Raw genomic sequence first — 24771 nt, 5'->3', positions numbered from 1 at the left:
TGTGATTCTTGATCTCAGGGTCGTGAGTTCAAGCCCCACGTTGGGCATGGAGTCTACTTAAAAAAAAAACCAGAATGTCTTATGTTATAACTTTCTGGAACAACAGTCTATTCAGCTCAACTCTTCCATTCATAACCTATTCGATTTCTTAGTTCACTTAACAGCCACACTGGGGGGCCAAAGGCCTCTATGGCATGCATATCAGGATCACTATCTGGGTCAACTGGGATGCCTGGCTGCTCAATTGGAAGGTCATGTGACTCTTGATCTCAGGGTCATGAGTTCAGGCTCCTGGTTCGGTGTAGACATAAATAAATAAAACTTAAAAAAAAAAAAGAAAAGAAAACTCTGTGTCAACTCTTCAAATTTAAATATGACAGTGAATCATTCTAAGGTCTGGAAGCTAATGTTTTCAGTTCCTTAAACTAGGCTGGTCTAAAATCATACTCTTGTCAGAACCGCTGAAGTTAATAGATTAGCCATAAGAGAACACGTCTAGCTCAATAAATTGTGAACAGCCCATTCTGCACCTACCCACAAGTGTGAAAAGGATTTTTCTGGCCTAACCATTCATATGTAGCGTGGATGGAGCCTGGACTCTGTGTGTATCCACGCTCTGTGAGTACGGATTTTCTGGGTCAAAGAGAGCCAAAGAGCATTGATGAGAAAAGGGTTTAGGAATAAGCTTCTTTTAACTCTTCACCTGCACAATTCTATGACTGTATGTTTATCAGCTGACTATACTCATTCTTCACCCCCCACCATGTACCTGGTTATCTTTCAGTTTCTTGGTGTGTGGAAAGTAAGTTGTTGACTCTTCTCTGCTTCACAGAATGTTCTACTTCTTCTCCCACTCTATACTTCCTCATTCTTGTTCTCCCTACCCACTTTCACAGCACAAATTTGTTGTCTTCATTTTGTTCAGAAAATTCTGTTTCAGTAATCCCTTTCCCCTCATTTTCATCATCCTCTTTGCGATCTCTATGGCCCCGTCCCCTGTGGGTGTTTAACCCTGTTGGTTTGTCACAGCTTCCCTCCAGCTCCTCTAGGCTCTCCCTCAGGGTCTTTGCCTCCCTGACAGCTGCCCCTAGGAAGATCTTGCCTTCCAGCTTCTATAATCAGCCAGAGAGGAAGCAAGATAGGTTTCCTTCTCACTCGCTAGCTCTGTCTGTATTGTTAAACTATTCTTTAACTTGTCATTATTTGACATTTGCACCTTATTCCTTCTGTCCAACTTGCCTACAAGTTCCTATGCACCTTCTCTCTTCTCTTTCTTCTCCCCATGTTTTACTAAGACATTTTTGTCTACTTTAGAAGATTTTGGTCTTCATTATTCTCTTGTTTTCTACCCTATGTCCAACCATAATATTAGTGTCTTGCCATTTATATCAAAATTCATGTCTTACAACCTGAATTTCACACTGGCTGTATAAAAGTTATAGTTCTGTGCTTTGCTGTAGTTATTACTTCATGCTAAAACAACAACAACAACAACCTCCACGAGGTAGGTATTATTACTGTCCCCATTTTGCAGATGCACAAAAAAAAAAAAAAAACCTAAGCAACTTGCCCAAGGGAACACAGGCAATAAGTAATAAACTTGGAATAGGAATCCCAAAAGATTAGGCTCCAGAATCCATAGACAAACCTACTAGGCTCTACAGCTTCCATGCCTCGGCCCTTTTCTTAACTCTCCTTTCTACTTCCAGTGCACACTATGAATCTCGAAAAATATCAGAAAACCTAGATTTAGGTTGCTTGGAGAAGGGGCTGGGGAAGTCAGCTCACTTCCAACTACTGCAATAGAAAAGCACTGTGGATTCAGGCAGCATCGCTATAAATAGCAAAATGGTAGAAAGGATTGGGAATCAGACAGACTAGGGTTTGATTTCAGGCTCTATAGTGTGTAAGGAAGATTTCGTGTGGTTTTTTGACCTTTCAAGTTCCCTGTGTGTGAAATGGAAATAGGCATGTCTTTATGTTAGTATTCTAATCCATGTTAGTATTCTAATCTATAGTTAAGTCTCTTTCTTTTTTCCCTCTTTCTATTGCCAGTCATGTCTCTTCCAGTTTAATACTGTCTTCTGGCTGGATGCTCTGAACTGAAAAAGGTAATGCATATACGAGCTGAGAAAGACCTGGAGCCTTGGACCCTATCCTTCCCCCTCTACACTCTGAATTGTTCACTCTTGTAATTTTTGATTCTTGTCAGCATCTGCTAAATGGCAGGCTATAAGTTTTTTCTATAGAACTCACTAGAAGTAATAAGTAAACTCCTAGAGAACAAAAGGTATTTTCTATAGGAAGTAAGTGAGAAATGGGAAAACTGCTTGTCAATGCAGGGTGACTACGAGAATTTTCATAGCTCTCATGAGAAGCTAGGCAAATATACACATACATTCTACCATCTATCAGTTACTATATGAATTAGTATACACAGTATATCTATGGGACAAGATTTTTGAGGGAATATTAGATGAGACAATGTAAGTCAAATGAGCTACGTACATAGTAAGTGCTCAATAAATATTAACTATTGTTTTCATTACTGTCCTATAAATGAGTCTATCACTTGACTATTAAAAGCCTGACTAGTATTCTATGCAAATAAAAATAATAAGACATGCCCACTTGAGAGGTGGACACACAACTCTGCTTTCATATTTGTAACTTTTCAATTTGATTTAGTAATTATACTTCTCACACACCACCAACTGTAATGTACTTGAATTTGATCTATATTAGCTTTTTAATTTTTTTAAAAGATTTTATTTATTTATTTGAGGAAAGAGAGACCACAAGCAAGGGGAGTGGCAGAGGCAGGGGGAGAGGGACAAGCAGACTCCCCATTCAGCCTGACGTGGGGCCTGACCCCAAGACCCTGAGATCACAACCCAAGATGAAGTCAGACACTTAACCAACTGAGCCACCCCAGTGCCCTGCTTTTTAATTTAATAATTATAGTCTGAATGGTGCTCTCAGAATATAAGGGGAAACTTTAAGCAAAAGCAACATTGCTTGATCAATATGTAGATCAGATCATTTCTATTCACTAATATGTTCGAGAACACTGAAAATATAATACACGAATGTGCATGTTTCAGGTATTTAGAAAAGAAAACATATTGGGGCCCCTGGGTGGCTCAGTAGGTTAAGCATCTGACTTGTGATTTCAGCTCAGGTCATGTTCTCATGGGTTCGTGGGATTGATCCCTGCATCAGACTCCATACTCGGTGGGAGGTTTGCTTAATATTCTTTCTCTCAATCTCCCTCTGCCCCTCCCCCCAAAAAATAAATAAATAAGTAGATCTTTAAAAGAAAAAGAGAGAAAACAAAACTTATTTTTCTAGGGGATTATTTTGGTATGTATTATTGCTTAATGTCATATCTCAGCATGGGCAAAAAAAGAGACATGATCTGGTCAATAAAATGGGCCTATCGCAGTTTTTTATTCTATCTGAAGTCTGGAAAGTGTCATCAAACGTGGGCAGAAGTTTCAGGAGCAGTTGTGCACCATAAAATGCATACCCACGGTTGTTCCTGAGAAAAAATCAGAAATCCCCCGTGAAACTGATAGAAGCTGAATTGGAAAAGAGATGGGGCAACTAAGTACCATCAACAGAAGGGATCAGGAAAAAGGTGAATTCAGATTAATTTTTCCATGTAATTTGCCTCCTAAAATAACTATTTTTTATTAATCCAGTCACACATACAAAAGTTTTGACCCAAGTATGATGATACCTTAAAGGCGTTGCTCTACCCATGAGACTTACAGGGAAATTGTGGCCATCATAAGAAGTACAGAAAGAGAGTTCAGATGCACATGAGTGCTCAAGAATACTGCTAGACCCATGAGCCAACAAGGTTACTGAGTGGACCTGGCCACATTAGTAAACTCTGTGCCTGCATCTTCTTATCTGCAAGACAGGGTAGCAATAAACCTATGGAATAGGGTTGTCTAGAGAATTTTAAAAGATAATGTGTGGAAAAGCACTTTGAACAGCTCCAGATCATAGTATTTGCTTATTAGATGTTAGCTATCATCACCATCACCATTTGCATTTAAATTTAAAAATGGGCCATCTGAGTACTTATTTCCTGGAAGCCCCTTCCATTAATGGTCACTTCGAAAGATTTCTCATCTGCTAGGAATTGTTTCGGCTTTGTCATGAAATAATCATATGTCTTCCATTTCCTTTAGCCTGAGATCACTAAAGACATAGCAGTAGAAAGTCCTTTGGTACTAGTGAAAGGGAACCAACAGTTACTTTCTTTACATTTATTCTAGGCTGAAGATTGAAAAATCATGTCATTGGGCCCCCTGGGTGGCACAGTCGGTTGAGCTTCCAACTCTTGGTTTGGCTCAGGTCACGATCTCAGTGTCCACATCCCAGGGTCTGCATCGGGTTCCACACTCAATGCAGAGTCTGCTTAAGACTCTCCTTCTCCTTCTGCCCCTCCCCCCAAGTAAATAAATTAATCTTTAAAAAAAATCATGGGGGTGTCTGGGAGGCTCAGTCGGTTAAGCGTCTGCCTAGGGCTCAGGTCACACCTGGGATCAAGCTCCATGTCTGGCTCCCTGCTCAGTGGGGAGTCTGCTTCTCCCTCTTCCCCTCCCCCTGCTCATGTGCTTTCTTGCCCTCTCCCTCTCTCTCTCTCTCAAAAAAAAAAAAAAAAAAGATCATGTTGCCTTTCAATACGATCCCGAGGAAGTTGTACTAGTTCTTCAAGTTTGAGAAGGGCTTGATATTTTCAAAGAAACTTGAAATATTAATTAAACAACATCCTCATGAAGCAAGTCAGTAACTTCATCTTTCATAGTAGATAAACAAGACACAGTGAGGTAGAATAAAAATTTGCCTTGGGTCATGAACTAGCTCATCATTTGAATTGACTTCCTATAAGGTAACGAGTCTGTGCTTCAATCTGATAGGCCAAGCTACAACAAACAGATTATCAAACTACTAATTTGTATATTGTTATATTTAGTGAGTCATTGCTGTATCCCGTTCCTCTTGAATCTGAGCTTTGCTTCTCATGCTCTCGCTGCATGAGATGACATCTCTTCCCTATCCCGTTCATTTTCTAGCTATTTTCTTCTCATTTTTCTAATATAGAATACAGAAAAATAAAAGATTTATAAAAGATACAGATATATACCAACAATCACTGTTGGAATTTTAACATATTTGTCTTTGTATTTGATGAAATAGACCCAAAAAAATCAGTAGAGATATAGAAGACATAAATAACATTGCAAACAAACCACATCTAAGATATATGTAAAATATCTTATTATCATATTATCTTATATATGTATATATGTAATCTCCCCTAAGAAGCGTTCCCCAACTTGCTGTCTGGAAGTTTCCTATTCACTGTAATAAAACACTTTGGATCCCACAGCCCCTCTATTATGGCATAAACTATACTTCATTGGAAAATGGGCCCTCTGGGGGAAAAAATCCTCTTTATCTTTAAACTCTCTAGCACATGCCTAGCACATGGTACTTGCTTAACAAATAATTTTGAAGAAAGAATGCATAAGTGATATGTGTATTAGGACAGGAGAGGATCTACCATAACATATACAGCCTAAGTTCATTTCTTATTTTATTTTTTGTTTATTTTTAAAGATTTTATTTATTTATTTGACAGAGAGTGAGAGAAGGAACACAAGCAGGGGGAGTGGGAGAGGGAGAGCAGGCCTCCCACCGAGCAGAGAGCCCGATGCGGGGCTCAATCCCAAGACCCTGGGATCACGATCTGAGCTGAAGGCAGACGCTTAACGACTGAGCCACCCAGGCGCCCCCACTTCTTATTTTAATATAAATGTCCAACACAGACCTGAAGGAGGTTCTGCACCAATAACCGAGGAATACAGGGTGACAAGGCTTTACCATCCCGTGGTGCTGGATTTTCTGAAGCAGGTTGCCAAGGATTCCAAGCAGGTTTTAGGTCGCCCAGACAGGAGAAGAAAATGCTGGCGGATCACACACTGGAAATTAAATTCACCTGTGATAGTAATTTCCTTCCAAAAATCACTGGCCAGAACTATTCAGCACCTAAGGGAGACAATGCCTATCCCTGGCTTAGCTCCTTAAGTCTCCAGGCTACAGGCATTCAATGGCCAGCACCTGTGGCTCTTCTTCGGCTGCCCACCTTTGAGCTACTGAAACTCCTTTGCACAGTTAGGAGTGCTCGGCATTCACAAGGGTGAAGCCTGAAGTGACTGTTGATTAAAGACTGTCCTGTGCAAGAATATAAGCTCAGTTCCCTTTCTTCAGCCTAGGACAACACAGAGGCACCACCTATCCTCCAGAATTCGCCTGTGGGATCATGCTCAAGCCTACCCTCTGTGAGACTTTTGCCTGAACTTAACACTCTTACTTGGCTTGATTTCATTCCTTGTTTCACTTCCTTTGTTTCTTTACCAGTCTCCCTGGAGAATATTTCCTTAATACATCACTTGCCTACGCATTTTTGTCTTAGAGACTGCTTCCTAGGAACCTGACCTAAAATAGTAACTAACTAAAAGGTGGGCAAAGAAGTATATAATGCATGCTGTTTCCAGAAAGAGGAGAACTGATAGAAGTAAGCACTGTCATTTCTACCGCAGCACAATGAAAAGCAATTTGGTGATTAAGGGCTAAATGACATGGGTTTAGCTATCTCTCTATCAACAAGGACCAAGAAGACGGAAGGCAGGATGGCACTGGAATGGGTTCACTGAGAGGAGTGACTTCTTTGCCAGGTAAGAAGCCGAGGAAGCCAGACAGTAGTCCAAAATACAAAGTTGAAAGAAGCTCTGGCCATGGTTCTAACAGGAGTCATTAGAAGAGAGTCAATTGTGCAGTAATAATAAAGATGACAGGAACACAAGGAATCCACATGACATCACAGCATGAACAGTATATACAGGGAAGTGCAAGTCCTCACTCATTAGATTTTCTTCATTTAGAGTTTTCCTAGCTATTCTTGAATGTTTATCTTAACATACGAATTTTAAAATCAACCTATTTTCATCAAAACAAAAACAGAAACAAAAACAGTTTCAAGGTATTTTTATTAATAATATTAATAGGGATCACATTAAATTTATATATTAACTTGGAGAGAATTTACATCTTTATGATATTGAGTTGTTTTATCCAAAAATAAGGGATGTCTTTTCATTTCTGCAGGTCTACTTTTTGAATTTGAATTTAAGAGTATTTTAAGGTTTCCCTTATATAGATTTAGCATATTTTCTGTTACGATTATTCTTAAGTATTTAACTTTTTGTTGTTATTATAAATATTTTTTCTTCAATCGTAGATTTTTTTAAAAGATTTTATTTATTTATTTTTTTAGAGGGAGAGAAAGAGCGCATGAGGGCAGAGGGGGAGGGAGAAGGAGAGGGAGAGAACCTCAAGCAGACTCCACACTGAAGGTGTAGACTGACACGGGACCTCAGTCCTCATGACCTGAAACCAAGAGTCAACCGCTCAACTGGCTGAGCCACCCAGGTGCCCTCAATTAGAGATTTTAAGTGGTTATTTTTCTATCCGTGAAAGCTATTGGTTTTTATATATTAATGTAATTTAATATCTGCTACCTTATTAAATGTTTTTTCGTATTTGTGTTAGAATTGATTCTCTTCTGTGTTCTAGGTAAACTAACATATCATATGTCATTGGATATAGTTGTACTCTTTTTCAATTCTTATACTTCTGCTTATTCTTTCTCATATGATTGAATTCATTAATACCTCTGCTCCAAGATTAACAGTAGTGGAGCTAATAGACATCTTTGCCTTGTTCCTGACATCGGTGGTTCTCTATATACACATCATATTACGGAAAGGTGTATCAATTTGCAGAGCTTTTTAAACATAGGTAGGTCTGTGTATGGTGCCTGAGCATCTGCTTTATAAAAAGCTTCAAAAGTGATTCTAATGCAAATTCTCACTTGAGTATATGCTCCATAATAATATAGGGCATAAGTAAGTAAATTAATCAACTGCATAAACATTTGAGTCTCATTTTGTGTAGGACCTGTGGATACAAAAACAGGCTTCTTTCCTTCAAGGAGCTGAATTTAGTAAAGAAGAAAGACCTACAAACCAAGGATTGCATACCATATAATTATTACATTATAGAAAGTGTTCCATCACTGTTATCTTTCCTGAAAGTTATCTTTATCTAGAGTGTTAATAAAATAGTTACTGTTAAGTTTTACAAAATTGCATCTTATAATGCTATCTATTAATCTTTGATTTTTAAACTAATTCAGAATTAACTTATATCAATAGTGACTGACTGAGGGGCGCCTGGGTGGCTCAGTCAGTTAAGCGTCTGCCTTCAGCTCAGGTCACGATCCCAGGGTCCTGGGATCGAGTCCCGCATCAGGCTCCCTGCTTGGCGGGAGGACTGCTTCTCCTCTGCCTCTCCCCAGCTTGTGTTCCCTCTCTCGCTGTCTCTCTCTGTCAAACAAATAAATAAAATTAAAAAAAAAAATAGTGACTGACTGAAAAAAATCATGATGTCCTACAGAAATTCTAAATTCCCCGCCCTGCTTCTCCCTCACTCCACGTCCTATTTTCAAACTGTAGCCATATTGATAATGGCAAGCAATCTAATTCACTTGTCAATTCCTGGTGTTTTCATAATTATTTCATCATCAGAAACCAATCAGCTGTCTATTAAACAAAATCATGCAAATAAATGTTTTTAAGAGAAAAGAAATACTCTTACTTTTGCTAAGGTGTTTACATTAAGATTTTAAATATTCTATACCTATCTCAAACCAACTCTGAGACCCATATTTTCCTCTCAGTGCCTATTGGCTTTATTCTTTTTAATTTCTCAGCTACTTTCAAATTTGGAAGGAGGTATAAAAGATGGCCTCGGGTGAAGAATAGAAGTGCAACTTTTGGAAAAAGAAGGGATGGAATTTCAAACCTGAAATGGACTGTGGAATTTTAAAAATTAGACGTAATGGGTTAAATCTTTGTCATCTTGATTCCTTCAGCTTGAACTGGTGCAACATTTGGATGACTTTCTCCCTGCTTGCAGGCTGTCAGTCTCTTCGGTCAGAGGGACTGTCACTTTGGGAATTGCTCATGATTACTGTTTAGTTTGGGATAAGTTACTACTTTTTATGTCAGGGTAAGGCATCTTATGGAAGAAATAAATACTACCAATAAGTAGATGATAAAGAATAACAAGTCACATATTTCTTGTCCCAAAACAGATTTTTTTATGTCTAACTTTTTATTCTTGGAGCTGAACACCTACAGCCATGTGAATTTGCACTTCTCCTATAATGAACTGTGATGAAAATCTGAGTTCCATGGTCAGGAACACCCCGGAGCCAATCCCTCAATCTTATGGTACCCAAACCTTTCTGTTAGCTGTATATTACAGAGTGGCGAAATATTGTTTCCTTTTGGTGATCAGGGCCTTCAGAGCTTTCTGGGTCATGCTCCTCTATCAACCTATTTGTATACATCTGGGTTAATATTAATAGCCAATAGCATAAGAAGTATTTGTGAAGACAATTAGAGACTCCAAGAATGTGAGCTAGCCTTAAAGGTCAGACTAGCTCAACTACGCATTAAATAGGTATAACCTACTGCAGCCTTAGAACTAAGGATAGAATTTCTTGGTGCATTGATTAATCACACTCAACTGGTAACTTAATGGTTAATATGATTTAAAGAAGCAACACTAAGGGCGCCCGGGTGGCTCAGTTGGTTAAGCGACTGACTTCGGCTCAGGTCATGATCCTGGAGTCCCGAGATCGAGTCGCACACCAGGCTCCCTGCTCAGCAGGGAGTCTGCTTCTCCCTCTGACCCTCTTCCCTCTCGTGCTCTCTATCTCTCATTCTCTCTCTCAAAAATAAATAAATAAAATATTTAAAAAAAAAGAAGCAACACTAAATTTCATCTAAAAGTAAAGTTTAAATGTAGTAATTTTTTTTCTTAAAGTGGGGCAGTTAATTTGATAGCTTTAGCGCCTCAGCTCTCATTACTAGACTTACCAATTAACCTGATATCTTAGTCTAGTTGTTTTTAGAATAAGCCTTAAACATTATTCACTTCAGCCTTGACAGGATATTTATATTGTTGTCTACTGGCTCTGATGACAAAGTGTTTTCAGTTTTTAGAAATTTCAGTGTACCACATTTTAATTTTAAAACCAAATTTATTTTCAAAGAAATCTTGACTATATTCCTTTATTGTGTCCACTATATTTTAAATGAGATTTAAATAATTTCTTTGAGTGCAATAGGTACAATCAACCAAAACTCTTACAAAGGCTAACAGAATATTGCTTCAGCTAGGTAAGTGGGGCCACACAGCCTTCTGTGTCAAGCTTATCCAAGCAATAAATTACTTTTTTAGACAAAAATCATCCTATGAAATTGCTTTAGCTTTTTCTGAAGTAAAGGTATTGAATGCATAGTACTGGGAACACTTTATTTTGCTTTTTATCAAAAACAATTATTTCCCACTTGATAGCTAGCATCACAAGAGAACATGATAGATTTCTTTTTTTTTATTTTATTATGTTAATCACCATACATTACATCATTAGATTTTGATGTAGTGTTCCATGATTCATTGTTTGTGTATAACACCCACTGCTCCATTCAATACGTGCCCTCTTAATACCCATCACCAGGTTAATCCATCCCGATTGCCCTCCCCTCTAGAACCCTCAGTTTGTTTCTCAGAGTCCATAGCCTCTCATGGTTCGTCTACCCCTCCGATTCCCCCCTGTCATTTTTCCCTTCCTACTATCTTTTTTTTTTAAGATTTTATTTATTTATCTGACAGAGAGAGGGACAGCGAGAGAGGGAACACAAGCAGTGGGGGTGGGAGAAGGAGAAGCAGGCTTCCCGCTGAGCAGGGAGCCCGATGTGGGGCTCGATCCCAGGACCCTGGGATCATGATCTGAGCCGAAGACAGACACTTAACAACTGAGCCACCCAGACGCCCTTCCTTTTTTTTTTTTTTTCCTAACATATAATGTATTATTTGTTTCAGAGGTACAGGTCTGTGATTCATCAGTCTTACACAATTCACGGTGCTCACCATAGCACATACCCTCCCCAATGTCTATCACCCAGCCACCCCATCCCTCCCACCCCCCCCACCATTCCAGCAACCCTCAGTTTGTTTCCTGAGATTAAGAATTCCTCATATCAGTGAGAGCATATGATACATGTCTTTCTCTGACTGACTTATTTCGCTTAGCATAATACCCTCTAGTTCTATCCATGCCATGGCAAATGGAACGATTTCTTTTTTTTATGGCGGCATAATATTCCATTGTGTATATATATATACGTATATATATATATATATATATATATACGTATATATATATATATATATATACCGCTTCTTCTTTATCCATTCATCTGTTGATGGACATCTTGGCTCTTCTCACAGTTTGGCTATTGTGGACATTGCTGCTATAAACATCAGGGTGCAAGTACCCTTTCCGATCACTACATTTGTATCTTTGGGGTAAATACCCAGTAGTGCAATTGCTGGGTCATATGGTAGCTCTATTTTCAAATATTTGAGGAACCTCCATACTGTTTTCCAGAGGGGTTGCACCAGCTTGCATTCCCACCAACAGTGTAGGAGGGTTCCCCTTTCTCCGCATCCCCGCCAACATCTGTCATTTCCTGACTTGTTAATTTTAGCCATTCTGACTGGTGTGAGGTGGTGTCTCATTGAGGTTTTGATTTGGATTTCCCTGATGCCGAGCGATGCTGAGTACTTTTTCATGTGTCTGTTGGTCATTTGGATGTCTTCTTTGGAAAATGTCTGTTCATGGCTTCTGCCCATTTCTTGATTGGATTATTTGTTCTTTGGGTGTTGAGTTTGATAAGTTCTTTATAGATTTTGGATACTAGCCCTTTATCTGATACGTCATTTGCAAATATCTTCTCCCAGTCTGTCAGTTGTCTTTTGGTTTTATGGACTGTCTCCTTTGCTGTGCAAAAGCTTTTTATCTTGCTGAAGTCCCAATAGTTCATTTTTGCCCTTGTTTCCCTTCCCTTTGGTAATGTTTCTAGGAAGAAGCTGCTGCGGCTGAGGTCGAAGAGGTTGCTGCCTGTGTTCTCCTTTAGGATTTTGATGAACTCCTGTCTCACGTTTAGGTCTTTCAACCATTTGGAGTCTACTTTTGTGTGTGGTGTAAGGAAATGGTCCAGTTTCATTCTTCTGCATGTGGCTGTCCAATTTTCCCAACACCATTTGTTGAAGAGACTGTCTTTTTGTCATTGGACATTCTTTCCTGCTTTGTCAAAGATGAGTTCACCATAGAGTTGAGGGTCCATTTCTGGGCTCTCGATTCTGTTCCATTGATCTATGTGTCTCTTTTTGTGCCAGTACCATACTGTCTTGATGATTACAACTTTGTAATAGAGCTTGAAATCCGGAATTGTGATGCCACCAGCTTTGCTTTTCTTTTTCAATATTCCTCTGGCTATTCGGGGTCTTTTCTGTTTGCATATAGATTTTAGGATTATTTGTTCCATTTCTTTGAAAAAAAGTGGATGGTATTTTGATAGGGATTGCATTAAATGTGTAGATTGCTCTAGGTAGCATAGACATGTTCACAATATTTGTTCTTCCAATCCATGAGCATGGAACGTTTTTCTATTTCTTTGTGTCTTCTTCAATTTCTTTCATGAGTATTTTATAGTTTTCTGAGTACAGATTCTTTGTCTCTTTGGTTAGATTTATTCCTAGGTATCTTATGGTTTTGGGTGCAGTTGTAAATGGGATCAACTCCTTAATTTCTTTCGTCTGTCTTGTTGTTGGTGTATAGGAATGCCACTGATTTCTGTGCATTGATTTTATATCCTGCTACTTTACTGAATTCCTGTATGAGTTCTAGCAGTTTTGGGGTGGAGTCTTTTGGGTTTTCCACCTACACTATCATATCATCTGCAAAGAGTGAGAGTTTGACTTCTTCTTTGCCAATTCGGATGCCTTTAATTTATTTTTGTTGTCTGATTGCTATGGCTAGGACTTCTAGTACTATGTTGAATAGCAGTGGTGATAGTGGACATCCCTGCCGTGTTCCTGACCTTAGGGGGAAAGCTCTCAGTTTTTCCCCATTGAGAATGATATTTGCTGTGGGTTTTTCATACATGGCTTTTATGATATTGAGGTATGTACCCTCTATCCCTACACTCTGAAGAGTTTTAATCAAGAAAGGATGCTGTACTTTGTCAAATGCATTTTCTGCATCTAGTGAGAGGATCCTATGGTTCTTGTTCTGTCTTTTGTTAATGTATTGTATCACGTTGATTGATTTGCAGATTTGAACCAACCTTGCAGGCCAGGAATAAATCCCACTTGGTCGTGGTGAATAATCATTTTAATGTACTGTTGGATCCTATTGACTAGTATTTTGGTGAGAATTTTTGCATCCATGTTCATCAAGGATATTGGTCTGTAATTCTCCTTTTTGATGGGGTCTTTGTCTAATTTTGGGATCAAGGTAATGCTGGCCTCATAAAATGAGTTTGGAAGTTTTCCTTCCATTTCTATTTCTTGGAACAGTTTCAGAAGAATAGGTATTAATTCTTCTTTAAATGTTTGGTAGAATTCGCCTGGGAAGCCATCTGGTCCCGGGCTCTTGTTTGTTGGGAGATTTCTGATAACTGATTCAATTTCCTTAGTGGTTATGGGTCTGTTCAGGTTTTCTATTTCTTCCTGGTTCAGTTTTGGTAGTTTATAGGTCTCTAGGAATGCATCCATTTCTTCCAGATTATCTAATTTGCTGCATAGAGTTGCTCATAATACGTTCTTATAATTGTTTGTATTTCTTTGGTGTTGGTTGTGATCTCTCCTCTTTCATTCATGATTTTATTTATTTGGGTCATTTCTCTTTTCTTTTTGATAAGTCTGGCCAGGCTTTTATCAGTCTTATTCTTTCAAAGAACCAGCTCCTAGTTTCGTTGATCTATTCTATTGTTTTTCGGTTTCTATTTCATTGATTTCTGCTCTGATTTTTATTATTTCTCTTCTGCTGGGTTTAGGCTTTATTTGCTGTTCTTTCTCCAGCTTCTTTAGGTATAGCATTAGGTTGTGTATTTGAGACCTTTCTTGTTTCTTGAGAAAGGCTTATATTGCTATAGACTTTCCTCTTAGGACCACCTTTGCTGCATCCCAAAGATTTTGAACAGTTGTGTTTTCGTTTTCATTTGTTTCCATGAATTTTTTAAGTTCTTCTTTAATTTCCTGGTTGACCCATTCATTCTTTAGTAGGATGCTCTTTAGTAGTATTTGAGTTCTTTCCGACTTCCCTCTTGCGATTGAGTTCTAGTTTCAAAGCACTGTGGTCTGAAAATATGCAGGGAATGATCCCAATCTTTTGGTACCGGTGGAGACCTGATTTATAACCTAGGATGTGCTCTATTTTGGAGAATGTTCCATGGGCACTAGAGAAGAATGTGTATTCTGTTGCTTTGGGATGGAATGTTCTGAATATGTCTGTGAAGTCCACTTGGTCCAATGTGTCATTTAAAGTCTTTATTTCCTTGTTGATCTTTTACTTAGATGATCTGTCCATTTCAGTGAGGGGGGGTGTTAAAGTCCCCTACTATTATTGTATTGTTGTCAATGTGTTTCTTTGATTTTGTTATTAATTGCCTTATATAATTGGCTGCTCCCATGTTAGGGGCATAGGTATTTACAATTGTTAGATCTTCTTGTTGGATAGACCCTTTAAGTAGGATATAGTGTCCTTCCTCATCTCTTATTATAGTCTTTGGTTTAAACTCTAATTTGTCTGATATAAGGATTGCCACCCCAGCTTTCTTTTGATGTCCATTAGCAAGGTAAATTGTTTTCCACCCCCTGACTTTCAATCTGGAGGTGTCTTTGCATCTAAAATGAGTCTTGCAGACAGTATATTGATGGGTCTTGTTTTTTTTTTTTTTTTTATCCATCTGATAGCCTGTGTCTTTTGATTGGGGCATTTAGCCCATTTACATTCAGGGTAACTATTGAAAGATATGAATTTAGTGCCATTCTCTTGCCTGTAAGGTGACTGTTACTATATATTGTCTGTGTTCCTTTCCGGTCTATGTTACTTTTAGGCTCTCTCTTTGTTTAGAGGACCACTTTCAATATTTCTCTTAGGGCTGGTTTTGTGTTTGCAAATTCCTTTAGTTTTTGTTTGTCCTGGAAGCTTTTTATATCTCCTTCTATTTTCAATGACAGCCTAGGTGGTTATAGTATTCTTGGCTGCATATTTTTCTCATTTAGTGCTCTGGATATATCATGCCCGTCCTTTCTGGCCTGCCAGGTCTCTGTGGATAGGTCTGTTGCCAGTGTAATGTTTCTACCATTTTAGGTTACAGACCTCTTGTCATGAGCTGCTTTCAGGATTTTGTCTTTGTGTCTGAGACTTTTAAGTTTTACTATTAGATGTCAGGGTGTTGACCTATTTTTATTGATTTTGAGAGGGGTTCTCTGTGCCTCCTGGATTTTGATGCCTGTTCCCTTCCCCAAATTAGGGAAGTTCTCTGCTATAATTTGCTCCAATATACCTTCTGCCCCTCTCTCTCTTTCTTTTTCTTTTGGGATCCCAATTATTCTAATATTGCTTTGTCTTATGGTATCACTTATCTCACGAATTCTGCCCTTATGATCCACTAGTTGTTTTTCTTTCTTTTTCTTAGCTTCTTTATTTTCCATCATTTGGTCTTCTATATCGCTGATTCTCTCTTATGCCTCATTTATCCTAGCAGTTAGAGCCTCAATTTTTTACTGCACTTCATTAATAGCCTTTTTTATTTTGACTTGGTTAGATTTTAGTTCTTTTATTTCTCCTGAAAGAGTTTCTCTACTATCTCCCATGCTTTTTTCACACCCAGCTAGTATCTTTATAATCGTCATTCTGAACTCTAGTTCCGACATCTAACTAATGTCTGTATTGATTCGGTCCCTGGCAGTCGGTACTGCCTCTTGTTCTTTTTTTTCAGGTGAATTTTTCTCTCTTGTCATTTTGTCCAGAGGAGAATAGATGAACGAGAGAACAAAATGCTAACAGGGTAACAATGACCCCAGAAAAATATACACTAAACACATCAGAAGAGACCTGAAACCAGGGGGAAAGAAAGAAAAAAGAAAAAGAAAAAAAACAGAATATGATCAAATATGATCAGGCTGGTGAATAGATCAGTGCCACACACTAGATTTTGGGTGTATTTTGGTCTGTTAGAAGAAACTGCCTCCCAAAATTTTAAAGAAAGAAAAATATATATGTACAAAAATAAGGGTACACACAATGAAGGGGTAGAATGTGACTGTAAAGATGAAAAGTATAAAAGATTTTTTAAAAGGAATTGATAAGTTGGTTGAAAAAAGAAAGAAGAGAAATTAAAAAAAAGAGAGAATGTGATCAGGCAGGAGACTAGAACAAAGCCATACGCTAGAGATTTAGGGTATATTTTGGTGTGTTAGAAGAAACTGTATCCCAAAATTTTAAAGAGAGAACAACTTATATATATACCAAAAATAAGGTTAACTACAATGAAGGGATGGAATATGACTCTAAACATGAAAAATAAAAAAAGATTTTTAAAAAAGGGATTGATAACATGTTGGTTGAAAAGGAAAAAAGAAAAATTAAAAAAATAGAAAAAAAATTTTAAAAATTAACTTTGAAAGACTAAAGAATCAGAGGGAAAAAAGCCATGGATTCTATGTGCTGTATTCCCCTAGCGCTGGATTTCTGTTGTTCTCCTTGATCGGTAAACTTGGTCTTGTCTGGCTGTTCATGCTGATTTTCTGGGGGAGTGGCCTGTTGCTGAGGTTCCCAAATGTCTCTGCCAGAGGCGGAACTGCCTCACCCTTGCCGGTCCGGGCTAAGTTATCTGCTCGGGTTTGCTCTCAGGAGATTTTGTTCCCTGCAAGCTTTCCATGCTCCTTTGGATGATGAGAGTGAAAATGGTGGCCTCCCAATCTCCGCCCCAGAGGAGCTGAGAACTCAGGGCCCCGCTCCTCAGTGCACCCCCAGAGAAAAGCAATTAGTCACTCCTGTGTCCCCAGTCTCCGGCCACACTCCGTGCTCACCCGGCCTGTGACCAAGCGTTTCTATCTCTGTCACCCGACTCGGTGTGGAGTCTCCAAACCCAGCGGATCCCTGCAGTGCGCTCCCGCACTGCTCCTCCCGGGGGAGGAAGGGGAGTCTCCCGGTATCTGCCGCTTGTTGGGTCCCTGCTGGAGGAGTAGTGGCCCGACTGGGCCGAGGATCACAGTGTATGGCAACCCCGAACTGAGAGCCCACGCCTCTGCTCCGTTTCTGCAGCCGGCTTCCCTGCTCCAATACCTGGGAGCTCTGCCGCACTCAGGCACCCCCGGTCTTCCTGTGACCCCGAGAGTCTTTTTTTTTATAAAGATTTTATTAATTTATTTGAGAGAGAGAGAATGAGAGATAGAGAGCACGAGAGGGAAGACGGTCAGAGGGAGAAGCAGACTCCCTGCTGAGCAGGGAGGCCGATGTGGGGCTCGATCCCAGGACTCCAGGATCATGACCTGAGCCAAAGGCAGTCACTTAACCAACTGAGCCACCCAGGCGCCCGACCCCAAGGGTCTTGAGACCACACTGTCCCAGAGAGGGTTCCACCCCCTGCTTAGCCACTGGAGTGACATCCCTTGGAGGAGCCGACTTCTTTAAAAGTTCTGATTTTGTGCTCCGCAGCTCTATCACTTGCCAAAACTGGCTGACAGAGGCCCCCTCCCCCGCCGTCTATCCTCCCGAATATCGCCTCAGATTCACTTCTCTGGACGACCTACCTTCCAGAAAGTGGTCGCTTTTCTGTTCAGAGTTGCTGCCATTCTTTTCTTCGATCTCCTGTTGAGTTCGTAGGTGTTCAGAATGGTTTGATCCCTATCTAGCTGAATTCCTGGGACCAGAAGAAATTTAGGTCTCCTACTCCTCTGCCATCTTGCTCCTGGATTTCTTATATTTTACTTTTTTCTCGTTTATATTGAGTCCAGTTTTAATTTGTCCCAGTAAAGATTCTTTCTGCCCTATAACTTAATTTCACTGGCTTCTTAACCCAGAATTCTCTTTTGAAAGTAGTCTTAAAACATCTGAGATATATTTGTCAAATTTGAATTTCATACACAATATTATTTCCCTGAAAGTTATTTCTAAAGGTAGATAAAAGTCATGTTTAAAGTTTGTATAGAATATAGATACTGGCTTCTTATTAGATGCTCATCTTCCTTGATATTTCACAAGTCAAGTGAATAACAAGTGCCTCTCATTTACTCCCCTGAGAAATATGCTAACAGTATCACACATACACAAATAGGCTAGTATGTGAAGAAAGTAACAAGGGATGAATTAAATGAAAAATAAGTGTCTTTGGTTAAAGCTCTTAGAAAGCCTTAAAATCTAGGTTAAAAACATCAGGCAAAGATAGACTCCAATCCATACTCAGGTGAATATAACCACCTCAGTGTGGTATATTCTGAGCAAATTCTGACAAGCAAGCTATGTGTTTAGTTTATTTTTATTCACATTAACTTAAATCAGTTTTTGTGGACTTATAGGTCTTTTTTTGAATCTGAGGCCACTATAAACCCTATTCCTGGGGGCGGGGAGGCGGGCAAAATGCACTGAAATACAAACACAAAATCTTGCATACAATTTCAGGCAGTTTGCAGACTTGCCAAAGCCTGCCCATGAACCGCACAGGGATTTGTATTAGTCAGGGCCCTGATATTACAAGTAAAGAGAAAACCAGTTTTATATTATCTTAAGGCAAAGATAAATGTATTGGTTTATGTATCTAGGAAGATACCGAATAATTCACAGAAATGAAGAGATGGCTACAGGAAGTAATGTGTATAGGAAGAACCGGATCTGGAAACTCAACATCACCATAATATATATATTCTTTCTGCTGCTCATTTCTGCTTGTCTCTACTTCTCTTGACATATTAATGTCATTTTCTTTCTTTTTTTCAAGATTTTATTTATTTATTTGACAGAAAGCAAGAGAGCACAAGCAGGGGAGCAGCAGAGGGAGAGGGAGAAGCAGACCTCTCGCTGAGCGGGGAGCCCAACGCAGGGCGCAATCATGACCTGAGCTGAAGGCAGATGCTTAACTGACTGAGCCCCCCCCAGGCGCCCCTTAATGTCATTTTCTCCTGCTCTGCAGAGATGCCTTCTTTCTGTGGTAGAGAACATACCTGCCAGCAGATCCTGCTTACAAACCCAGGAAAAACACCAATCCTGAACATCCATAGTATCAAAGCCATAAAGGGACTTTATCTCTGCTTATGTCAATTGTCAATTCACTAATCGCTGTTGCTCAAATTAATCAAGTGCAAGTTCCACAGCCACTTATGTGGCAAAGGAGGCAGAGTCTGTAAGTAAAAGAAAGAGGTTGGGTCACCTTAAACACTATAACCAACATCCCTGGGTCTCTGTATCAAGAATCTGGAGGAGAAGAGGAGTAAGTTGGCAACCAATGGGTAAGCTGAGACTGTGTGAAGGGGGTCAGAGAATGTCACTGCTGGACAGTGGCAAGCTGGTAAACTGGTTCTTTTGGGGAAAAAAGGTTTGCATATACTTACAAATACATATAAATTTATCAGGTATTTTACTGATACAAAAATGAGTGGCACACAGTTCATTAAAAATGATACAAAGTTCAATATTGTTATTATTTGCATAGAGCCAATTAATTCTCTTCTAAACCTTTTGTTGATTTTTGCTGAATTCTTGTATCCTAGCTAAACTGTGATTGCAATTGACAGACAAGTGTTTGGTGATGAATGCTGGTTGATATTTTCTTTTTCTTTAACATTAAAGTAGGATGTCAGAATTTCATTCATTTGTGAATAGTGTGAGCAACTTCTTTGATGAATTGGATAGTAGTTTTTGAATGACAGAAGAACAGTTTCTCAATTTGTGTGTGTGTGTGTGTGTGTGTGTGTTATTCACAATGTAACAGTTGGTCATCACACCTTTTAGGTTTAATGTGAATTATTAACATGTTCTTGATCACTTCCTTAACTCTAGAAAATCAGCAAAACAAAACCCAGGTCTTCATTTAGTAATATTTGCCAATTTCCTTGGTATAAATGTTTCCTCCACAGTTGGTTTTAAGTTATCTCTGGGATATCACTGAACAAAGAGTTGAGAGATGTGAAGTAGCACACTATTCTATAGTATTTTTGCCAAAAATAAACATAAATGACCTCGAAAACATAGGTAATAGTAAAATAATTAGGAAGCAAAGATTTTTGAGTATTCATGACCTTTGTGTTATATATAATTTATCTAATTGTAAGTTTATGCATTTTAATTTTTAATATTGATTCTATCTAAAAATTGGCTAGTAGAATTCCAAGAATTTTAACAATTGCCCCTTGCTCATGATTCCATCTGAATCAGCTCCAGCACACCACTACTGATGGTTTGCAAGATTTTTATGAAGAAAAGGGTAGGTAAGAAATAAGAACTTGAAGTTACTGTAAAATAGGAAGCTAACATGTGAAATTAAGGTCTTCTTTGGCATCACTATGATTTCTCTAAAACAATAAACTCAATAAATATAGCTGGGTGGATATCCAGTATTAGACATGCTCAAATTTGAATGGCTTTACTTTATAGTTTGACAAGTTTCAGATTATTCACCATTTCAGGTTTTTTAAAATTCATTTTCTCTTTTATTAGGCCCAGTGATGGAGTGCTTATTTTATCACACTTACAAAAAGTGTAATTTCCATAAGCTTTATTTTAGTTAGAAAAGGAAGCCAAAGCAGAATCTCCTCAAGCCTTTTCTGTTCCTTCATTGATGTGTGTGATTAAAATCTCACTTCCATTTCATCACATTATAAACTCTATCAAAATCTCTTTCATACTCTAACAATCGGCTAAAAAACTATACTTGACAAAGTGGGACAATGAACACTAGGAATACGCCATTTATCTCAGATATCCTGCCATTTCAGAGATTATAATTTGGTCAAAATATAGGAATGAAGGAAAATAACAGTGAGAAACACTTTTGGTATTTTACTTTACTTTTACCTATTTAGCATTGAATACAAAAGTATCTGCTTATTAGCTTTCTGGCCATTCAAAACTCTCATGTGCTTTAAAGCAGTAAATGAAATGAATAAATGAGAGTAACTGCTGAATAAGTTACATTGAAAATGAGATAGTAATTGTGTCATTTAGTAGTTTTTTCTTTGATGTTGAATATAGACATGTTACTGTTAAACCTTGTGTTACTGTAAAAACCTACTAGTTTTAGTTAGTATACATTTTAAATTTTAGTATTCTTAAAATAAGCAAAGCAAAGCATATGATTATATGAGATACAGTGTTCCAAACATATTTCTAAGCAATTGGTTCAAAAGGAAAGGGATAATGAATGAGACTGGTAAATAAGAGAAAGAAAATTTGGAGCTTAGGAGAAATATCAGAAATGACTGAAAATGAACTTAACATTAGCTGTCTGCACCATCAAAAGTGGGACTTGGCAAATCAACTCTGGACTTATGTTCTCGGAAATGTCCACTTGCTGCAGCGAAGTAGGCCTGCTGCTGCTGAAGTTCATGCACAGTTTGTCCCTTGTGTTTTGTTCTTACTGGTGCTTACCAGTCACAGGTCGTCCCTTTCAGTTCCAGTGAGGCTCAGAGGCAGCCTGTGACCATGGACATTAGGATACTTTAGGGACTAGGGATTAGCTCAAGGAGACAGAGGAAGAGTTGATTAATGATAGACTTACCCACATCAGACACAGATGAAGAGAGGCGATGCATCTGGACTAGAAAAACAGAAAAGCATAAGTCTCTGAGAGTGAAGAATGGAGAACAGAACTGACACAGCTCAAGTCTGGCACTGCACTTGGAAAGGGAGGCAGAGTGAAAGAAACAGACTGGATACCCTTAGGTTACAGCATAAGCATGGTGTGAGGCAGAGGCCAATAGGCATGAGGCAGATATAACAATCATGTGTTGTCAATGATGAAGAGGCCTCAAGTGGGCTCAGAGAGATTAGCTGAATGTATAATGCATGTCAATCAATGAGAAAAATTCAATAAATATGTGAAACTAGCTTTTACTATCGGGAGAGGTAAAGTGTGTTTATAATAGACTGGAACTATGGTCAGATTTTGACAGGTTAACAGAAGAAATTGGATAAAACTCTATAGAGTTCATACCCTTATCTGTTCTTATATAAGGGCGGGAGTGGGTAAACTGGAAAAACAAGTTATTGTTAGGTTGATTGTAGTTTATTTCAAGAGATCCTCATGAGATCTAGACTATAAAAAACAGAAGATGCTTGAGAAAAAGAGACAGGTTTTTTTTTGGACATTCAAAGCATGTATTAACTCCTAGATCTGAGGCTGAGTTTGTGGGTAGTATAGTAGCAAAAAGAGTACCTTTCAAATCAGAAAAGTCTAGGTTCAAATTGATATGCTATTTTATTAATAGAGAACTCTGAGGCAAATTAAACTTCTGAGCCTTAATTTCCTCATTTTATTTTATTTATTTTTAAAGATTTTATTTATTTATTTGCCAGAGAGAGACACCACGAGAGAGGGAACACAAGCAGGGGGCGTGGGAGAGGGAGAGGAAGAAGCAGGCTTCCTGCTGAGCAGGGAGCCCGATGCGGGGCTCGATCCCAGGACCCTGGGATCATGATCTGAGCCGAAGGCAGACGCTTAACGACTGAGCCACCCAGGCACCCCTAATTTCCTCATTTTAAAAATGGGGCTAACAATGCTTACTTACCATGAGGTTTGAAGGTCACAAGGTACATAAGGCACCCGGCACAGAGGAGGTGTGTAGTAACATTCAGTCTCCTGTTCCCGAGTGAAATTTCAGTGTGGGAGACCCTTTCTGTCAGGGTAAGGAGTGCCTGAAGATATCTCCAGGCAAAACTTGCCCCATAGTCCAATTGACCAAAGTCATTCTTTGATGCAATGTCTGAGCCAAACAGGACTGTACTACCTCTTTAGTTCTCTATTTTCCTTATCCTTGGATAATGGCTATTAGAACTCTCTGGGAAGGCTCTCAGTACTTCAGGAGCAACCTGTCCTTCATTCTGGTTCACGTCTCTTATTCACTCTTTTCCCTCTTCTATTAACTTTCATGGTTTTCTTTCCTGAGTAGACCAGATGGAGCAGGATCTTCAGTCTTCAGCCTGTCCACCTCTTCCAGAAATCTGTGTTTGTGTGTGTGTGTGTGTGTGGCGTGTGTGGCTGTTTAATCTGTAACACCCAGGTCATGATTTGATATAGTAGTTCTCCTTAAAACCCAGTGTAACTATTGAGGATCGGCTTAAGTACTATCACTTAAAACAGTCCCCTCATCCTGGAAGCTGGGGGGCAGAACAGAGGGTGAGGATTTCTCAGGTTAGACACTTCCTATTCTCAGTAAGTAGAGTTAAAAAGCGTTTTATTTGGGATATGTATTGCTAAGTGTGGTAACAATAACGTACAACAATAAAAGAACTTGACACTCATGCAAAGTCCAAAGGTTTTTTTCTTTTTTGATCTAGTAGATGGGTTCTCCTGCAGGGTTCTTTCCATCTAAAGTGTCTGTTATCTCAACCAGTAGCATCCAAGATCACCTTGGAAGGTGGAGAGAGAGGAGGATTGCTACATTCCATTGACCTGAGCTTGTTACATGACCCCACCTAGATAGGCAGGATTTGTAATCTTTCTCAATGCCCAGAGGAAAATGAAATGACTAGGTCAACACATCAACTGCCATAGAATGATTTAGAGAGATTTTATGAAATATTCCCTCTTTCCCAAAAGCTAATGGTTCATAGATTAACAACTTGCTTCTAAAGACAAAAATAAAATTTGGAAGACAGAAACTCAATTATATTTTTACATCATAGAGTTTCAGTGTAACCAAAATTTCTGGCAGAACCATGAAGAATACATTTGATGAATTAATCAGACACAGATTGAAACAAAGTAAAAGCTCTTGTTTTGGAAATCAACAGTCTTTCACAGAGTACTACAACACAATTAAGATAGTGATAATATAGAACATAATTTTGGGTTAACAAAATTACATTAAAAAATTGTGTAATTCTTAAGCTGAGAATAGCCAGAATGGCCATTTTTTTTCATGCAGTTTTAAGCACAGTACATACTAAAGTAATATTTTGTACATATTTGCTTGCCTGTGATATTTCCCCCATCAGTTTCCTGCCCTAAACAGTACAAACAATAATATATAAATATGAAGAGCGAGATGGCTTGTATTTTAATTATGTGATCCTAGGATTTGAAAGTAAAACCAGATCTCATCTATTTTTTCCCTAACCCCCTTTTTTGAAGCTAAATTACACTAGGCAAAAATGTAAAAATGAGAAACGTCTTCTTTGTACCTTCTAACCACTGAAAGTTCAGTGGTAATAAAAGTTTCCATATGAGTTCTATAACCCTGTAATCTTTACAGTTTAAATAGTTATCCTGTTTAAACTTTAGTGAATAAAATAATGTGTAAACAAATAGACAAATTTCATGATTCTATTAAAGGATTCTCTGGTAAATAACCAATCATATGCCTTTACCCAGAAGGCAGACATCTCACTTACAGAAACACAGTTTGAAAAAAAAAAATGGATTCCTTCATTCATCCTTCTGCTACTCCTCCCAATAAAAACAAACATTTCCCATTCAAAGCAGAACATTTAGCTCTGTTAGCAACAGAAAGAACACTTCCCCAGCAACAGGAAAACCCAAAAAGTACATC

Source organism: Callorhinus ursinus, unplaced genomic scaffold (assembly GCF_003265705.2).
Source record: "Callorhinus ursinus isolate GAN/ISIS: 27379988/994484 unplaced genomic scaffold, GSC_fseal_2.0 scaffold12, whole genome shotgun sequence".
Classification (NCBI taxonomy): domain Eukaryota; kingdom Metazoa; phylum Chordata; class Mammalia; order Carnivora; family Otariidae; genus Callorhinus; species Callorhinus ursinus.
Note: the sequence above shows the minus strand (reverse complement) of the source record.